This window comes from Cryptomeria japonica, chromosome 4 (assembly GCF_030272615.1).
Source record: "Cryptomeria japonica chromosome 4, Sugi_1.0, whole genome shotgun sequence".
Lineage (NCBI taxonomy): Eukaryota > Viridiplantae > Streptophyta > Pinopsida > Cupressales > Cupressaceae > Cryptomeria > Cryptomeria japonica.
The window spans coordinates 458,598,502-458,617,049 of record NC_081408.1 but is presented as its reverse complement, the minus strand read 5'-3'; positions in this window follow the sequence as shown (position 1 = coordinate 458,617,049).

The window sequence follows — 18,548 nt, the reverse complement described above, 5'->3', positions numbered from 1 at the left end:
AGTATTGAAGAGTTGCAAGCCTTTAATAGGGAGGTTTATGAGTTGCTGAACTGCATTGACAACTTGGGGCTGACTCTGGGAGGAAATCAATGAAATTAAAGGAAGGTTGGATACCAGGGACAAACAGATTGTCAGCATTAACAAATTATGCCTCTAGTTGCTCCACAACTCTGCACTAACACTCTCCCTCCTATGTGAAAGGACTATTGAGGATGAAGCTGACAAATAGGTGGCTGGGGAACTCTATAGGTTCCTTTCTGATGATTGGGAAAAGGTCATAGACATGACTAGGGTCTATAAATTGGCCCCTAAGTCTTAGGCTATTAGTCTTTGTTTTTTCTCTTGTCTTTTCATTTGGTTTTTGTTGTTGAAACTCTTGTCAATCTTAAGTTTTTGATATTTTGAAATTTTTATAGTGTTGTGGATGTGTTGTTGATAGCCTATGGCTATGTAAAGGGTCAACGCCCTAGTTAACGTTGATTTTTTAATAAAAAACACACTTTAATTATATTTTAGAAATAATGAAATACTGCATAACAATAGAGTTTAATAGTTTTATCAAGAAAATTTTCAATTTTTTCTTTTAGATTTAATTGACATGTATTTGTAATGAAATCATGATTAAACTCCTTCCCAATCATTTAATACATAGTTAAGGACACCTAAAATAATAGGTTCAAAACCATGAGCCAAATCATAGTCAGATTGGTCCATCTTGAACTAATGTGCCCATCTCCATGAATACATGCACCTATAATATAATGTAACCATCTTTGAAGAATATTGACCTCTACAACCAAGGGGGTCAAATGGTTAATCCAAACACTTCAACTTTTAAAACATTTCAGCCTCTTACAAGATGCACTCACGATTAATTAAAAATAGTAATCAAATTTCTTAAAACCAATCTATGAATAACCTCCTCTATCAATGTTCTCTTAACCCATCATATCGTACATGCTAGTAATGGAATGTGTCCTAAAATGAATTCCATTAATTCCTCTAAGGGTGAATTCTCATTCTAATAGGGTCTAATTCATAACACATGAAAGAATTAAAATGTTATACTACCTCCAATTTTCTACTTTCCCTCATCTATTATAAACATTTGTATCAAGGATTCACCAACCATTTGCATTTCACTTGTTCTAGAGTGACAACATATAGACATGCCTTACTTTTTGGTCTAACTGGTTACACAAATCATATTTTTAAAATGTCATTTTTTTCAATCATAAGTAATATTTCTCCATAATGCATAACATGAATTAGAATATATAATACTTTGTTATATATTAAAAAGAGGTCATTAACATTGATATGTAATGTACACATATTTTTAATTTTTTGTTTCATATTTTATTTATTATTAATTTTTTAAATGAGAATAATTATAATTTGGACACGTATTTTTTCATAATACATTTTTTTCTTCATATTAGCTAAATTATTAATATTATGTTGACAAAAGGGTACCAATGTAAAGGATGGTCTTCTTTTTCTATTTTTTAGTTTGTTATTTTTCTACATGTGTCAAATTAAGGTCTTTATTTTTTAATAAATCTATGTTAATTAGAAAATAAAAAATAAATATAGTGATAAAATAAAATATAAAAAATCTATATTTTCACAAATCTTGTTGTGAGGATCACATTTGTACAATTTTGTTTTGTTAGAATGACTTCATAAATGTGATATGAATTAGAAATTTATGTCCAATGAAATCTTTCCATGTGTCCGAAGGAAAAAAGTACCATACATCATGGTAAGGGATATATATATATATATATATATATCAAGATTGTCATATATAATGAACTTTAACCATTTTTTCTTATGCCCCAAGATTTGAGCATATTATTGTATATAAATTGTTGAATCAACATGTAGCTTGCAATTAAGGAAGATCTTTATTTTTCCACTCTATATGACATGTAGTGCAGGGAAAGAATTTTTTTTAAGATTAATGAGAGATTATGAAAAAAAAAACAAAAAAACTACTAAAATTAATTTTTACTTCTAATGGAATTCATTGATATGAAGGGACAATCTCACATTCCACTATCATTGTCATAACCCTCTTTCTCCAGTTTTGATAAAAACTTGCTACTACTATTATTATTATTATTATTATTATCATTTTGTGGTTTTGTTAGAAATGATTTATTGAATAAGATTGAAAAACCTATTATAATAAAAGAGGATTAAATAGTGGGCACACACATACACACTTGAAAATATAATTTAAATGGAAAATTATTTAATTACTCAAATTCAATTGAGCACATGTCATAGGAGAAATTGGAAGCTTCTAGAGGGAATCTTCAATTTCCATTTTCTTGCATGTAACTCTTCCATTAAGTGATCAATCAATTTTACATGAGGATAATTTAGGAAAAAGAATCTTATTTTCAATTAACTCTCTTGACAGTGAAATTGAAGACTCTTTTCTATATAATGTATGCAAGCTTTCAAAAAGGGGAGGTTGATTGTTTTTTGATGGGAAGAAAATTTTCTCAAGTTCTTGCTAATAGTAATGGGATCTTTCTAGTAGTCACATTTATTTTGTAGATTTGTTAAGTTACCCTTGAAGGATTCTCACCAAGTTGCAAAGAAGGATCTAACAAGGATAGCTAGAAAATTTGGAGAGGATTCTACATCAAGCTTCCATAATCCAGGTTCTCCTCTCTTCGCATTCTTTTATTTACATATGTAAAACTTTGTATTTTGCAAAAGGAAATAGTTTTATTCCTCTCTCAGATTTTATTTCATATAAAAGATCTATGCTTGAGAAACCATCATCTTAGTTTTTTAGAAAAGGTTAATCAAAGGAAATTCTATTGTTTTTAATATATATATATATATATATATATATATATATATATATATATATATATATATATATATATATATATATATATATATATATATATCGTTCAAATATGAATATGCATATTTCCTTTTTTATTTACTAAATCTGTTTAGAAGGAAAGAAAGAAAATCTGATTTTTACTTTTTGCTTTATTGGATTTTAATCTTAAATAATATGTGAATAAAAACCTTTTCTTTTGAATAAAATTTCTCCCTTTGATGAATCCTCTTGTACTATTTATAATAATCTCCTGAGAAATTTAATTATTATGTATACTTATTTCTCTGTGATTGAATATATTATACTTATTTATTATTCCTATGTGAATAAATTTATCTCTTATTTATTATTCCTCTGTAAATGAATCTCTAATACTTATTTATTAATTCTCTATGAATAAATTTCTCTCTCTATGTGAACATATATTTGTTCATCTGTGTATAATTTATTTTATACTTATTTATTGTTTCTCTGTGAAATAAATTCATCTCTCTGCAAACATATATTTGTTCATCTGTGTAAAAAAAATAAAATTTAATTATTTCTCTGTAAATGAATCTTTTATACTTATTTAGTATATCTCTGTGAATAAATTTATCTCCCCGTGAGCATAAATTTGTTCCTCTATGTATAAATCTTTTTATACTTATTTATTTTTCTCTGTGAATAAATTTATCTCTTCGAACATATATTTGTTCATCTATGTATAAATCTTATTTTACTTATTTATCATTTCTCTGAATATTATATCTCTCTGTGTGCATAAACATGTTCATTTGTGTATGCATCTGTGATAAATTTTATTCTTTATTCATCTTTCTTTTCTTTTTTTTCTCTGCAGCAAATTTTTAACTCTTATCATCTACGTTGCACTTGTTAGTAAAATTCTATCTCTGTGAAAATTTACAATTATCTCTTCAGATTTATTAAACCCCTCTCTGAAGTTTTATTTAAACTTACATATCTCTGTGTGTGTGTGAATATATGAATATGTACATATAAAAATAAATATATTAATATCATTCAACTTTATTCGAAAAGGGAATAAATCTTTTTTTGGCATCTAACTCCTTGCATGTAGGTAGTGGGGAGGGGCCCACGGAACCCCACTCCCCACCTCCCTTAATCCTTATCAAGAAAAGAAATAATAAATATGTTTTAGTTTATTTCTTTTATTTATTTATTTATTATTTGCTATTTTTTTTTCTCTTAAAGAAAAAATTCTTTAATGTAAATTTTGCTTTTTTATTTATTTGTGGAATGATAGATTTATTAAGATGAAATCTTTCTTTTAATACTAATATGAAAATTTTTATTTGTATTAATTAAAACAATTTATTTGTATGGGATGGTTTATAATTAAAGTCTATTTTACAAATGGAGTTGATTAGTTTATGAACTAAATTTTAAAAATTTTAATTAAAGGGAACAAAATTGGGAATTTACTTTGCCAAGTGATTGGGGCAAACTTTAGATGGAATAATTAATTGTGCTAAGGATATCTCAACCTTGCCGAGACAAATCGAGAGGATCTAAATTGTAGAATGGACTTGCAAATAAACTCATGGTTTAGATTCACCTAAATGGTTTCCTTTAGTTAATTAGTTGGTTCATTTTATTTCAATTATTAATTTAATTGGATATAATCAGCAAATTAAGTTAATTCATTTGTTCAAGTTGTCCAAGGAACTTTTCTCTTCCAAATAATCATGTTTACAAAACTAACTTTAATTTCCTATTCTTTATTTTTCATGCAAGTTATATTTAATATTACCATGCAAGTTACTTTATTATTATTATGCAAGTTACTCATTACTATTATCATGCAAGTTGTACCTTTTACATATTTATTATCTCACTAGTTGCATAAATGATGTTGCATGTCAAAAAAACTAGATGATAGTTCTCTCCTTTGAACTTTGATCACTTAGCATTAGTAGGTTGATACTTTCAAGTGATTCTCTTTCTTGATATATAGAATTAATTTCATGGGTTAATTTTCAATTATTTAATTCTTGCAATAATGGTCTCGACTTCAACTACATTAGAGTAATGTTATTTTAATCTTTTCAAGAGTATAGTAGTTGAATTTCTTGATAGAAAACTAAGCAAGAGGAGTTGTAAACAAAAACCTTAGTGGCATTTGGTATCTATGGTGCCTCTGGGTCACGCTTACGAGCAATGCCGCCATGTTGAACTACTGCACTTAACGCCTAAGAAAGCTACAACAACGACGTCTATGGCATCATCCCTATAAATCGTCGGGGAGTAATAAGGGTCATATGGAAGTTAAAGTCCAAGGGGCGGGTAATTCCCCTTGGATCGATAATCTAAAAAGATAATTTTTAAATGAATTTTACATTCGCTTAGTTTAACCTTAGGAAATCCCATTAGGGATTGGTTGCGTATGATTCGGATTTTATTTATCTTAATGTTTTTCAACAAATGATAAATGGGTCAAGGGTGACACTTATGATAGGAAATAAGATGTAGTTGTTTTAGGCTACACGCAATAGGCCACCTTGAGCCTTTGTCTAGAGCTACCATCATGGGTAGCAACTGCAAAGAAACTGTCTAGGACATTGATCCAAGAAAGGGTTGCGTACCCACCAAAACAGTTTACATTAAACCATAGATTAGAAAATAGAACTACATACTTTACGCCTTGATCCCATGCCCAAATGGGTATGTAGGCAGTCTAGGGACGAAGTTGTCCCTAGTACTCAGGCGTTCAAGGATGGGGTCTAGGATTTAGTAAAGTATATGGATTGCGAAGTCTCCTAATTGAAAGATAAGTGCAATAAAAGAAAAACTAATTCAACGCATACTCGGAAGGAATCCTGTATGGATTTGCTTGACTTCCTGAGGCTTTAGGCCAAATTCCGAGGTGGAATTCAAGCTTGCAATATATTATCTTACTTGCTCCTAAGGACAACGACCTCGGTGCACACCTATTAAAGGAGTGTAGTTCCTAGTGAGTGACTCAGGACCCAAATGGTCCCGATGAGTCTAAGTCTCTGGCCAGAGCACCTCCTATCCCAAGTTGGATAGATGTCTACCCCGTTTGGGTAGATGCCTATCCCGTATTGGAAAGATGAAACCTCATGTCCCGTATGGATAGATGCCTAACCCGTATGGTTAGATGCTCATCCCGGATGGATGAATGCCTAATCCAAATGGATAGATGCCCAGAGTATGTGATTGAATCAAACACAAATGAATAAATAAGTAAATAAAATTAAAAAATAGTCAAAAATTCTTGGGTTATGTAGAGTGGGTTATTACAATCATTTAAATGATGAGATACTAAGAGAAAATGAGAAGATAAATGATAAATGCAAAGATTTGTGAATTTGATTTAAAAAATAATATTCCATTTATTTTGAGTAAACTATGTATATTTCTTCTTTTTTTCATTTTTCTCTTTTCTAAAGATCTAGATTAATACTCAATCAAAAGAGATTTCAAATTTTATTTTGATAATTCAAGGATCTTATATCTTCTCTTGACCTCTTGTAGACCACAATCTCTAAAACTAAGTTTGTACCCATACTCACAATTAAATATATTTGTCATATTTATTATGAAAAAATGATATCTCATACAACTCTTCAACAACATGAGGATCTCCTTCCACTAAATATATTTGTAATATGACCTTTCTTGAATCCATGAAATTGATTAAAACATAGGGATCTCCTTCCACTATCAATCTTTTTCAATTCTTCTTACAACAATTTTGATTGAATGGAAAAAGATCAAATCCTTCTCTTAATATTAGTTTCTAATGTGAATTTTCATTAGAATTATTCATACTCTTAGTTAATATTGAATTTCCCCTTGCAACTCAATCATAATTCATCTTTATTACACCTTAAGAAAGTATTGAAATTTCAATTTTATGAAGATCTCTAAATATTTTGTGATGCCCATAAATAATCATAAAGACAAATAAATAAATAAATATGGCTAGATTTTTTTTTTAAACAAATGCATTCTACAAGGAGGAAAAGAACAACACACATGTGTTATCACTATATGTGAATCCGTCCAATACATGAAAGGTACATCCAAATTGTCATGAAGAAAGAGTAGTAGGATGAATGAGGAGAGGATGGGTGGCACACCCAATGCCAGAAATGGAGTAAAGTGCCAATAAGAGTGGTTCAACCAAAGAAAACTAATGGATGGTAAAGGGACATGACTTGAAGAAGACACTACTTTGAATACAATGCATCTACATTAAACAACTATGTAAAATAAGATGATTTCTTTTTAACTAACAATTCGAGAGAAAAAAGTATAAGAGGGGGAAATACAATGTATAGCAATTAAAGTCTTATTGTCCAATACAACACAAGATGTAATAAAATGACACCACCATGTAGACAAGAATAGAGAGGAGTGTGTTTTTTTCTTATGCAATACAATGAACAAGCTATAAAAATTTCAAAAAGGAAATTATTTCTAAATTAAGAAAAAAAATGTCTACTCTACTTTTTTTTTATAATTTATTTGTTAGATTATAATAAACATGACATGCAATGTGAAGGCAATGGATTCTTAAAGTTCAATATTTACTAAAACTAAGTCAAGCCACATTTTTTGAGAAAAATATATGATCCTTATAACCATTTGGATATATATATATATATATATATATATATATATATATATATATATATATATATATATATATATATATATATATATATATATATATATATATATATATTACTGTCTTTTACACTAAGGGTATATAAGTCATTTAAAATTGTGCAGTTTGGAATGTTGTGTTTTCAAATTTTGTTTCTCCTACTTTCTCATTTTCAAATTTAACTTGCAACCAAAATTATCACAAGAATGTTTCCAATGGCTAAAATTAAATGATTTAAATGTGATTGATCACAATGAGAAGAAATCATGAAACATAGCCAATTTAGAAATAAAAACCACTTTTAATTTTCTATATGATTAAATATTTTTTGACAAAACTAAATAAATATAAAAGATGCAAAAAATATTAGGTTTCCCATACTTAACCAATTATTTCTTCCACATAATTTAAACATTTCAAAGTTTGATCATCTTAAACTATAGCTTAAACTATAAGCAAATCAAGAGACAAAATATCACTTCTTTCTTAGACATAGGATCATTAATACATATTATTAATCCTTTCCCTTTCCTCAAGAGAGTAGAAAATAATAAACATATACACAATCTTCCTTTTTATTCACAAAATGTGAGTCAAATAATTTCTCAAAAGTAGAAAGAGTTTCAAGAGCCTTCATGACCAATGAGAGATATAGCTACCTCCCAACCATATGTTAGCCTTAATTAGTGTTCCATTAGCTCAAAGGATTGCTAAATAACTAGGTGCACACATGTAGCATCCACATTTTTAATAACATTAAGTTTCACCAAATAAACATAATTGACAAATTACAAAGGATTGAGGAATCAATATTTTCAATGTATAATTAAAAACCAATAGATCTCAGTATCCAAGGCCAAGATAAATTATCAACATAAATCTCTACTCATATGAAGAGAAAATCACAAGAATCCACATGTAATCACTTCCATAACCACTCAAATTTTAAATATCACTTCTCTACAAAATCATCCTCCAAAACATATGATCCACCTGTCACAACATTTCTTTTTCCATACAAAACAAATTCAACTTATTCTTCCACAAAATAATTTAACCACACTTATTTTTCTATTTTTTCTAAAAAATTGAATAAGGAAGAAATAATGGCCTAAGGTTTATTATGAAACCTTCTACATTCTTCTACTGATAGTTAGCTAATGGACGCTTACCTCAAACCAATCCTACTCTTTTTACACATATCAAATCTCACAAACTATAGGGAAGGTACACATTTAACCAAATTTGAACTATTTAAACCACAAGATTTAAGCTCAAACAAAACACAAGTATTTCATATATCACAACCCAAATCCATAATAATTGTATGCACCAATAGCATACACAAAAAAAAAACAAGATGTGTTATTGGAAACAATATGAATAAGAAAAGGAAATCATGGATTTTACCTCCCACACTAAGTTTCCCAAAATTTGAGGAGGTTTCTCATTCTTCCTCCAACAAGCTCCAAAATATTAAATCCCAATCAAGCCAAATGGAAGGGTATAAAAAGGAGAACACCCAACATCATACAAACATTAAAGAGCCTTTTATAAAAACAATGAAAACCCATACTCAATCCATATGAAAATGCATGGGTTCACCTTCCCAAATTAAGGTTGATTGATTGTGATCCACTTGCTCAAGTGCAAATTTAAATGGATTCTTTGTTATTTTTTCGTAGGCATTGAATACAGGTCTTTATTTAATAAATTTATGCTGATTAAAAAATAGAAAATAAACATAATGATACAATTAAATATAGTAAACCTATATCTTTCAAAAATTTGTTGTGAGGGACTCTTTTATCTAATTATTTTTGTTATGATTTCATTTATTTATAAAAATATGATATGAATAATAAATTTATACCCAGTGAAATCATTTGTAATGTCTTGGGCTAAAAGACTTATGCAATCTGATTGTTATCCTCCTACAAATACTTAATTGGGGCAATGATATTGGTTTATAATATTTAAATCAAAACTTAAATAACTAAGATATAATTTAAATTACATATACAACTCACATTCTTTCTCTTACTACATATAATGACGATTTAGAAAAATAATAAATTACATATACAACTCACATTCTTTCTCTTACTACATTTAATGAATGAATTACATTTAAATAATTTACAACATTAACAATTACAATATCATTAAATTTATTTTCAGACACACAACAACAATAATTGAACTTTACAACCATATTGATAAGAATAGTTTAGAAAATTTAGTTCAGATACAAAAGATAGAGTTGGGGAAGGATGGAAGGCATGAAATTGTGGAGAAGTTTAAAACCCTAACAGAAAGAAGAGAATACTAAAGTTGGAAGTAAAGACATACTCATAAGGGGAACATTACAACTAACACAAACTTAAAAGAATAGACCTAAAAATGACTCATAAAAAATAGAAGGCGAAGAACACAAAGTAAAATAAGAGTAGGTGAAACAAGAAACCAAAATAAGACTAATATTTGTACACTTAAATTAATTGAAAACAAGACATGACAAGTCTATCCTTGCTCAAAATTTCTTGTTATGAAATAAATTATAGATTACGATGCTCCAATATCTAAGGGTCTTCTCATGTTGCATCTTATATAGGGAGATCTTTCCATCAAGCCAAATATTCCTTGGTGCTTCTTTTTCTCAACTTCCCCACCTTCACATCCACCTTCACATCCATGACTATTTTAGGAATTAAAATTATCTCACATTCTTCATCTAATAGATATGTGTAGGGACATCATGAAATTTGAATGTTTCCTTGTATTTATATATTTTGTTGCCAAATGTTCTTTTGATTTTCATAAAGCACATTGTGTAAAATTTTAAAATTTTAATTTTAAATTGTTTGGGATAGCAACCAATGAACGAGCTACAACAAGGGAGAAATGGAGGTTATCATATTACATTGGGATTTTGATAAAAAAAGATGAGACCTTATGAGCATTTATTATGGGTGTTTTTGAATGCTATAACAATTTAGGAAATATTTCTTGGTAAAGTTTCTAGAGCTCATGAAGTTATTGATAGTGAAGATGAGGAAGGAGTAGTAGATATGGTAGGAAATGAATGTGAAAATGTAGATGCATAATGAATGTAGCAGAAAGATGGTCAATAAGGGTTATCTCTAACATTGGAAAGGGGACCATGATGGATTTTCTAAGCTTATTTGGAAGTTTAGAACTAGATCAGATAATATTTTGGATAATACAAATGGAGGAATACATTGAATTTGATGAAGTATGACCATTCCCCATTATGTTCAATTCGTTGGAACAATATACCATGTACTCAACTTGGTTGAAGTGCTCAAAGAGTAACCAATTGATTTAAATGGAGGCTCATTTAAATTATTAATTAGGGACGTATCTCAAATATGGCACTGACACTATATGTGTAGTGAAGGGTTCTAGAAAGTACATTACCTATAAAAGAGCATTAAAGCAACCAAAACTAACTAACCAACAGTGGTTGTGGGTGGCTTCTGTAGCAACACAATAGTGGCTGCGGGTGCAAAAATCTTCCTAAGACTAAATAAATGAACAATTATGCAGCTAAAGAAGGTTTCAACTGGACTAACTAACTACACTAGCTTCATTATCAACACAATTAAAGTAATAACAACTACATATTAACATGAATTAATCTTCCCATGCATGAGAACAAAACAACTACAAATAGAAAGGAATGTTCCATGTTACCTCAAGTGGCCTGCTTGAGTAATGTGGTCCTTCGATGAGATAAAAGTACTGCTTATGAAACATTTGTCAATTATTCATCATCACATATGTAGAGTAACACCAAAAGTAGTTGCAAATACTCTAGATCAAGATATTTTATTCATTCTCACAATTTTGGTAATAACTGAGTACAAAATAAACTAAAGACTGACAAATTAACTCTCCTTTCTTTCTTATTGACCAACTATTTACATAGGACAACAAATCTCTATTTAAACACTAAGAAGGAATTTAAACATTAACTATCCTTTATTCATTTCTAACTAGCTTTCACTCATGTTAAAGACTCAAGCAACGTATTCAAAAAGAAAGAACAAAACTAACTACAGGATTTCAATACAAAGGAAACTCCTTTATTGAATGGTTAGAACATAGCATAAATGAATCCTTCCCATCACTCTGGAAGTGATGGCACACAATGGTGGACCGATTCATATAGCAAATGCATATAGATAGCGACAGAGTTCAAAAAGACTCTTCTTATTCTGCTTTAATCATTTTTGTTCTTGGCTATCCCATGTGCATGTACATTCAATTCCTTTCCTTGGATTGAGGATGATTGGCATAATATAACTTGGATTCCTTCATTCGGGTTCACGTGTTTGTGCCACATTAGTACCAAATAGTAATAAAACACACAAAAAACCATTATTTGCAATCATTTAGTCTCAAGCATTCATCAAACACATAATATATGTATATCATTATGCCACATGTATATATATTATAATTAACAATAATTGCAATCTTTTAAATGCATAAAGTATAAAGAATCATTAACTATAGTTTGAAAGTGGTATAAACTAGAGACATCAAATATGAAACCTTGGACATTAGATAGACTCATCAAAGTGGAGGACCCCAAAAGAGTGATAATTTTCCAAAAAAAAATTGAAAGTTCATGCAACACTTTGGTGGAAAGAGGTGCAAGCTAAGAGAAGGAGAAATGGTAGAGATGAGATCACTCAATGAGATTGAATGGTGAGAAACATGAATGCTAAGTTTCTACTTGGTGATTACGAACTTGAGCTTCTTAAGTAACTAAAAAATTTAAACAAAAGTGAGTTAAGTGTGAAGACTTATATAGGATATTTTTATAAAATTTCAATAAGATTAGGGAATAATGAATTAAACCATGTGAGGTTGCTAGCTATGTTTGAACCAAGGGAAACTTTCATGCAAGGTTATCAGGTTAGTTAAATCCAAATATACATAAAAGTTAAATGAAAACAACAAGCTAACTAGATTATACCTTGCAAGAGAGGAGTCTCTCTTGTTCCTCCGATTTGGACCGTAGTTGAAGTCAAGAATGTGCCCCTTCTTGACTTATTTGGAGTGGTCCAATGATGTGATGTGGATGGCTCTCCAAGTTGCACAACAATAGATGGATATGAGGATGAACAATTGCTCAAAGAAGGATTATGGGCAAATATGGCTATGATGTGGATGCTCTTGATGGATGGCTAGACTCAAATTAGTAGCATAAGATTACTTGAATTGTGGATTATCAAGAGAAGGGATGGAGACCCCAATTTATTGAATTGGATAGAGGAAAATGGACAGTCAAGATTGAAGAGGAATGGAGGGATAGGGTTTGAGGAGAGGATATTACATGGATCAAGGGACAATGACATGACAAGGGGGGTGGAGACCAAGAGATTTACCATAAAGACATTTCTTGTCTCCACCCTCCTCAAGGTACATGGGGAAGAGTTCCCAATGCACCTAGGAGGAATAAAATGAATTAAAAAATTCTTGGTGGACGCACATGGAATTAAAAATTCCTTAGATATTGTGTGCTTGAGGATTGGAAAAGGAAAAGGAATTTAAAATTCCTTGGGAAGTTGAGAAGCATGGGATAATGTGAGATTTTGAAAATATCACATTCACCCAAAAGGGGAGTATTTAAGGTGGAAGGTGAGAGGGTGACAAAGAGGATTTAACCATAAATGGCTATAGTTGACTTTTGCGCCTAATCATGGGGATTAGGCATTAGCAAGGGATTAGGGGGGACCATTTAGAAGAATTAGGTGAGGATTAGGAGCAAGTGGGATTTGTAGGAGGATTTGACTAGGAGAGAGAATGAGTGGAGGTAACTAAAAATTGAATAACAATGCTAAGTAGGATTAAGAGAGTTTCTAGAAGAATTAATTAGACTAATGATGGATTAGGAAAAGGTGATTTGTAGGAATCACACAAATTAATTAATTAATTGAGATTAATTAATTAAAAGGGAGGATTAAGAAGAATTAATTTTGAATGCCTTAGAAGAAGAAAGGAAAATTGATTTATGAAATAAATCAATCATTGGACTATAGTAACAATATTAATTAGATTAAATTTAATTAAGATTGAGAAGAATAAGGATTAACATAATTAAATTAATTATGTAGGGGAGTTAAATTAATTAAAGTAATTAATTTAAGTGTCTACATTTTTCCCCTCTTTTATGCAGCGACAAAATTTGGCGATGGGTAAAAGATAGAAGAAAGAGGATGCCTCGACATAAAGCGTGGGTGGTGTATGCCCCCTCAAGAATTTTTTGGATATTTTTTGAAAAAATTAGCAGAAAATTCTCCAAAATAAGGAGGGAAAATAACGAACGAATGAGAAAGAAAGGAAGAAATGATTGAGGAAAAAAAATGTGAAGAGATAGAAGAAGGGGAGAGACAAAGGGGCGGGCCAGAGAGGGGGGGCATATAAGCCACACAGGGCCCAATGAAAGGTCATTTTCACACATAAGCATTGGAGCAAATCGGAGCTTAGAAAGAAGAAGGAGAGATGGACTGCATTCCCACACACAAGCATCACGCAGAGAGGGTTCGCTGGCACAAGAGGCCTGCCTAGTATGGTCCCCCGGTATGTACCCTAAGCTCGTCTTGTGATTTGATAGGTTTAGGGTAGAATTAGGAGCTAGAACTAGGCTAAAGTTTTAGCGGGGCGGATGTGTTGATTGTCTTTTCAGCGTGCACCCCCTAAGTTAGCATCAGTGCACGTGGGGATTAGAGGTCAGAGGAGGTTTTGAGGTTGAGCATACACGTGTAGCGCGAGTGCCCGCGCTGGTCTAAGTTAGGGTTTAAATCTAGGGGTGGGAACAAGGAGCGCTAGCACAAGCATCCACGTCGATCGAGGTTAGGTCCCAGGTTTGGGTTTTTTAGCGCGTGCGACTGTGGCATAGCACGAGTGCTAGGGAGTTTGAAAAAATGAAGAATTTGATGAGTATAGGTGTAGGAAGTGGTTTAGGGGGGTATCGTGCATGCCTCGGGGATAGGATAAGGGGAAGGTTAGGAAGAATGACAAGGGATAATGAAGTGGTTTACATGATTGCAGGTAGATTTAGGGTTGTTGGCATCGAGAGAGCACTATCCGGTGACGATGAGGTTGTACAGGATGTTAGGGGTAGACGAGCTCAATATATTGAGCGTCGTAGGATTACATTTGTTGGTTGATGGCCAAGGATCAGAGCACACAATGCCATGATGACTACACTAGTAGAGAGGTGGGATAGCAGGACTTGTACCTTCCATTTGCCTACAGGAGAGGCGATAGTGACACTATTATATATATGGAGGATCTTGAAGATCCTCATTCGCGACGTGATTCCTGAGTACAGGCTGGATGCGGTAGACTTCTATCTTCGGGAGGTTTGCGAGTGGGATGCACTACCTATGATGGATAGGACACAAATGCATTTAGGGAGAGCGATGGAGATATGACACATTCCTCGCTTGGTACTTATGATCTGTGGATTCCTCAGTGGACGGGGGATGCCTGATCTGGGAGGGCATGGATTTCCTATTGGGTGGAGTAGGTGTGTATATTATATGGTACATGATTACGTGGAGTATTCCTGGGGAGCAACAATGCTTGCTTAGTTATATAATGATACACATCTCCTTGTGTACAGAGATTATGCAAGTCTATCAACAAGGATTACCTTACTTCCTGTATGGGCATGGGAGCACATTGTAGTGACTCGGTTGCTCGGGATATAGGACAGATGACCTCAACGACTTTACATTGACCAATATAGGGGCTATATGGTTTTGGTACCGCATTTTTTATGAGCTCATGCAGTTTACATGACGGTCATTTTTGGTCAGCGAGCGATGGAGGGGAAATTGGCAACTGCATTGGGCAGGCATTGAGATGTTGCTTTTTGGGAGGTTGGTATATGTTATGGAGTACTATGCACCATAAAGGGTGGCTCGACAGTTCAAAGAGGTACATGATATAGTGGGAGATATACCATTATATCTACGGATTACACGAGAGGTAGGTTTGTGGGGGCAGACAATGAGTCTGCTGGAGGGGAGGACCAGTTTTTAGACTACAACCTGCTTGGTCTGGGACAAGTGGAGGGTTGCGGGGGAGGATCCAGGCACCTCTGGGGGATACAGGAGCTGGTGGGAGGTCACCTACCAGTGTGGTTGACCATCCCAGGTGTGTTGGAGGATGATGAGTTGTAGCTGGTTGTGGATGAGATAGTCAAAGGGGAGGAGGATGCTCTTGGGGATAGCACTTTGGCAGGAGGAGGTGGGGGTGCTGCTAGGCAAAGGAGGGGGGTGGTATGAGGGAGAGGGCCATAGATGGCTATTCTAGTACAGGTGCAGGTGGCTAAAGCAATGATAGGGCAAGCAACAGTGGAGGGGTAGGGTGGAGGAGATGATGCAGTGTTGATGGATATTCCTAATGTACAGGCACAGGATACTGGAGTGGAGGGCAGTGGTAGAGTTTCTCAGGCTGATTTTGATAGTTTGATGCAGGAGAGGGATACTGCTAGAGAGAGTACACTCGTTGGAGGATGAGCTACAGGTGGAGAGGGTGAGAGGGGATATTCTACAAGTAGAGGTGGGGAGGTTACAACGGGAGATTGATGATTTGACAAAGAGCCTGCAGACGGCTAGGGCTGAGGTGGATGATTTGTTGAGGGAGGGAGAGGAGGCAGAGAGGATGTTGGATGAGGTGAGGACAAGGACCACCATTGGGGAGCTTTAGAGCACATTACAATAGCAGGATCAGGAGCTAGAGAGTCTGCAGGTGAGGGTACAGAGAGCAAAGTTAGATGTTACTCGCTTGCGAGAGGAGAGGGACTCAGCAAGACAAATGTTAGTCCCCATAGGGCTAGGACAGATGTACTCTGATATGATGTAGCAGTGGGAGAGGGCAGGTTGAGAGGCGACATAATATAGAGGATTATACATGGGGTGGTCCCAGCAAAGCAGAGAGAAGCATCATACACACAGAGTGCATGTTCTCACAAGACCCACAACCAGCAACCGATAAAGAGCTAGCAGATAGGTGGATTGGTGGCTATGAGACCAACTAGGACAGGGGGAGTGGAGAAATTTGGAGGAGGAGTAGATGAGGAGGGGGTTGGAGAGATAAGAGGGGAGAGTTAGCTCCATATGACCTTATGTATTATTTTTTACCCTTCGGGGTGACCATTGTACTATGACTGTTATATTCATTTTTGAGAGACATATATATGCAATATATGATTTTTGGTAGTGCTTATTCATGCATGTACTTTATTATGGACATTATGATTTATTTATTGTTTTATGATGTGATACATTGATGATGATTATGGATGTTTTGTTTTGACATGTTTGTGATGCAGGATGGATGCTTACATATGCCTACACTTATGATATGTTACTGACACTTTGGTGGATGCAGCATGGTTGTTTATTGGATGCATATGTTTTGGGATTTATTTTTGAATGATATATTATGTTTTGGATTTTTTGATGATTTTGATAATACATAGTGATTAATCTATAATGAAATGAACATGTACACTATAATGGATAACCTAGGAAATGCAACAAAATTTGGAATGCAAACTAAGTGATAGGCATACCATACAAAATAAAAATGAATAATGCAACCAAATTTGAAATGCAACCTAAATGATGGATATAAAAATGAATAATACAACAGATAAAAATGAGTAATGTCCCTATATGAATAATGCAGAATTTGTTTGGGAATATGCCAATCATAATACAATGACCTAGGGAGGGGAGAAGAAGAATAGGGGGGAAATTGAGGACTCCACAAGAATGCCAGATGGGGAAAATTGAGGACTCAATGGAAATGCAAGATGGGAATGATGGGGGGGGGTGGTTGTGCACAAAGGATGTGGAGAGACAACCTAGTTTAATATTGCCCTAGGTAACCCACACAATTGATTATAGGTGTAGACACCTAAAATTGTCCAGTCTAATTAAATAAATATTTTATTTATTTAATTATCTAAGCCTAATTCTTCTATTAATTAAATAAATCTTTATTTATTTAATTAATTCATTTATCCTCTTCTAGCCTTATTTCTCATTTAAATAAATACATTTATTTATTTAAATTATCCTTTTCCTAAATTAAATAAATATTTTATTTATTTAATTGTCCTACTTCTTCTATTAATTAAATAAATCTTTATTTATTTAATTAATTCATTATCTTTTTCTACACATGACACATGTCATTTATCTCTTAATTCATACACTACCTACCCCTTTCATTATTCTACTATTTCTTATACCTACCCTCTAATCCTAGCCGACCTCTCTTTTTACACCTCTCAATCTTAACCCTTCATTTCTTATTGTGTCTTCTATTTAAGAAGATGCTCTCTTCATTGTCAAACCCTAATGACTAATCGACAATTTGGGAGTACTTGGCTACACTACGATCCTACTTGCAACCACATTCCGTTCTTTGTTGAGCTCTTGTGCATATAAAAATCTGAGAGCAAATATATCAAGCAAGATCAATGGAGATAGGAAGAATGGAGATCAAAACCCTATTGGACATGTGATGGTATAATCTTTGTGATTTTGAGTTATTTACATTGTCTTAGGTAATCTTCATATGTTATGGTGGATCTTTGTTCATTGTTAGGCTAGGGTTTGGTGGTTGAATTCATTTAGCCTTTCAATATTGTTATTATTGTTATCCATTTTCACCATATACAATAGGAACCAGGATGCCATGAGAAACCCAAGGCGTGGACTGGCTTGCACACAAGTGGGAATTCCTTGCACACAACTATGCAAGTGTTGAGAAACATCGATACAAAGTTGTGGGTACGTGCAAGGAAACCCACAAACACATAGACATCCCTTGTACATGACAAGGTATGTGTTGACAAACACTAGTACCAGGTTGTAAGTTCATACAAGAGAGATCCCAAACATGCCATACCATGAAAACATGCCCCAGTATACACCCATTGCAAATATACTAGGATATGGA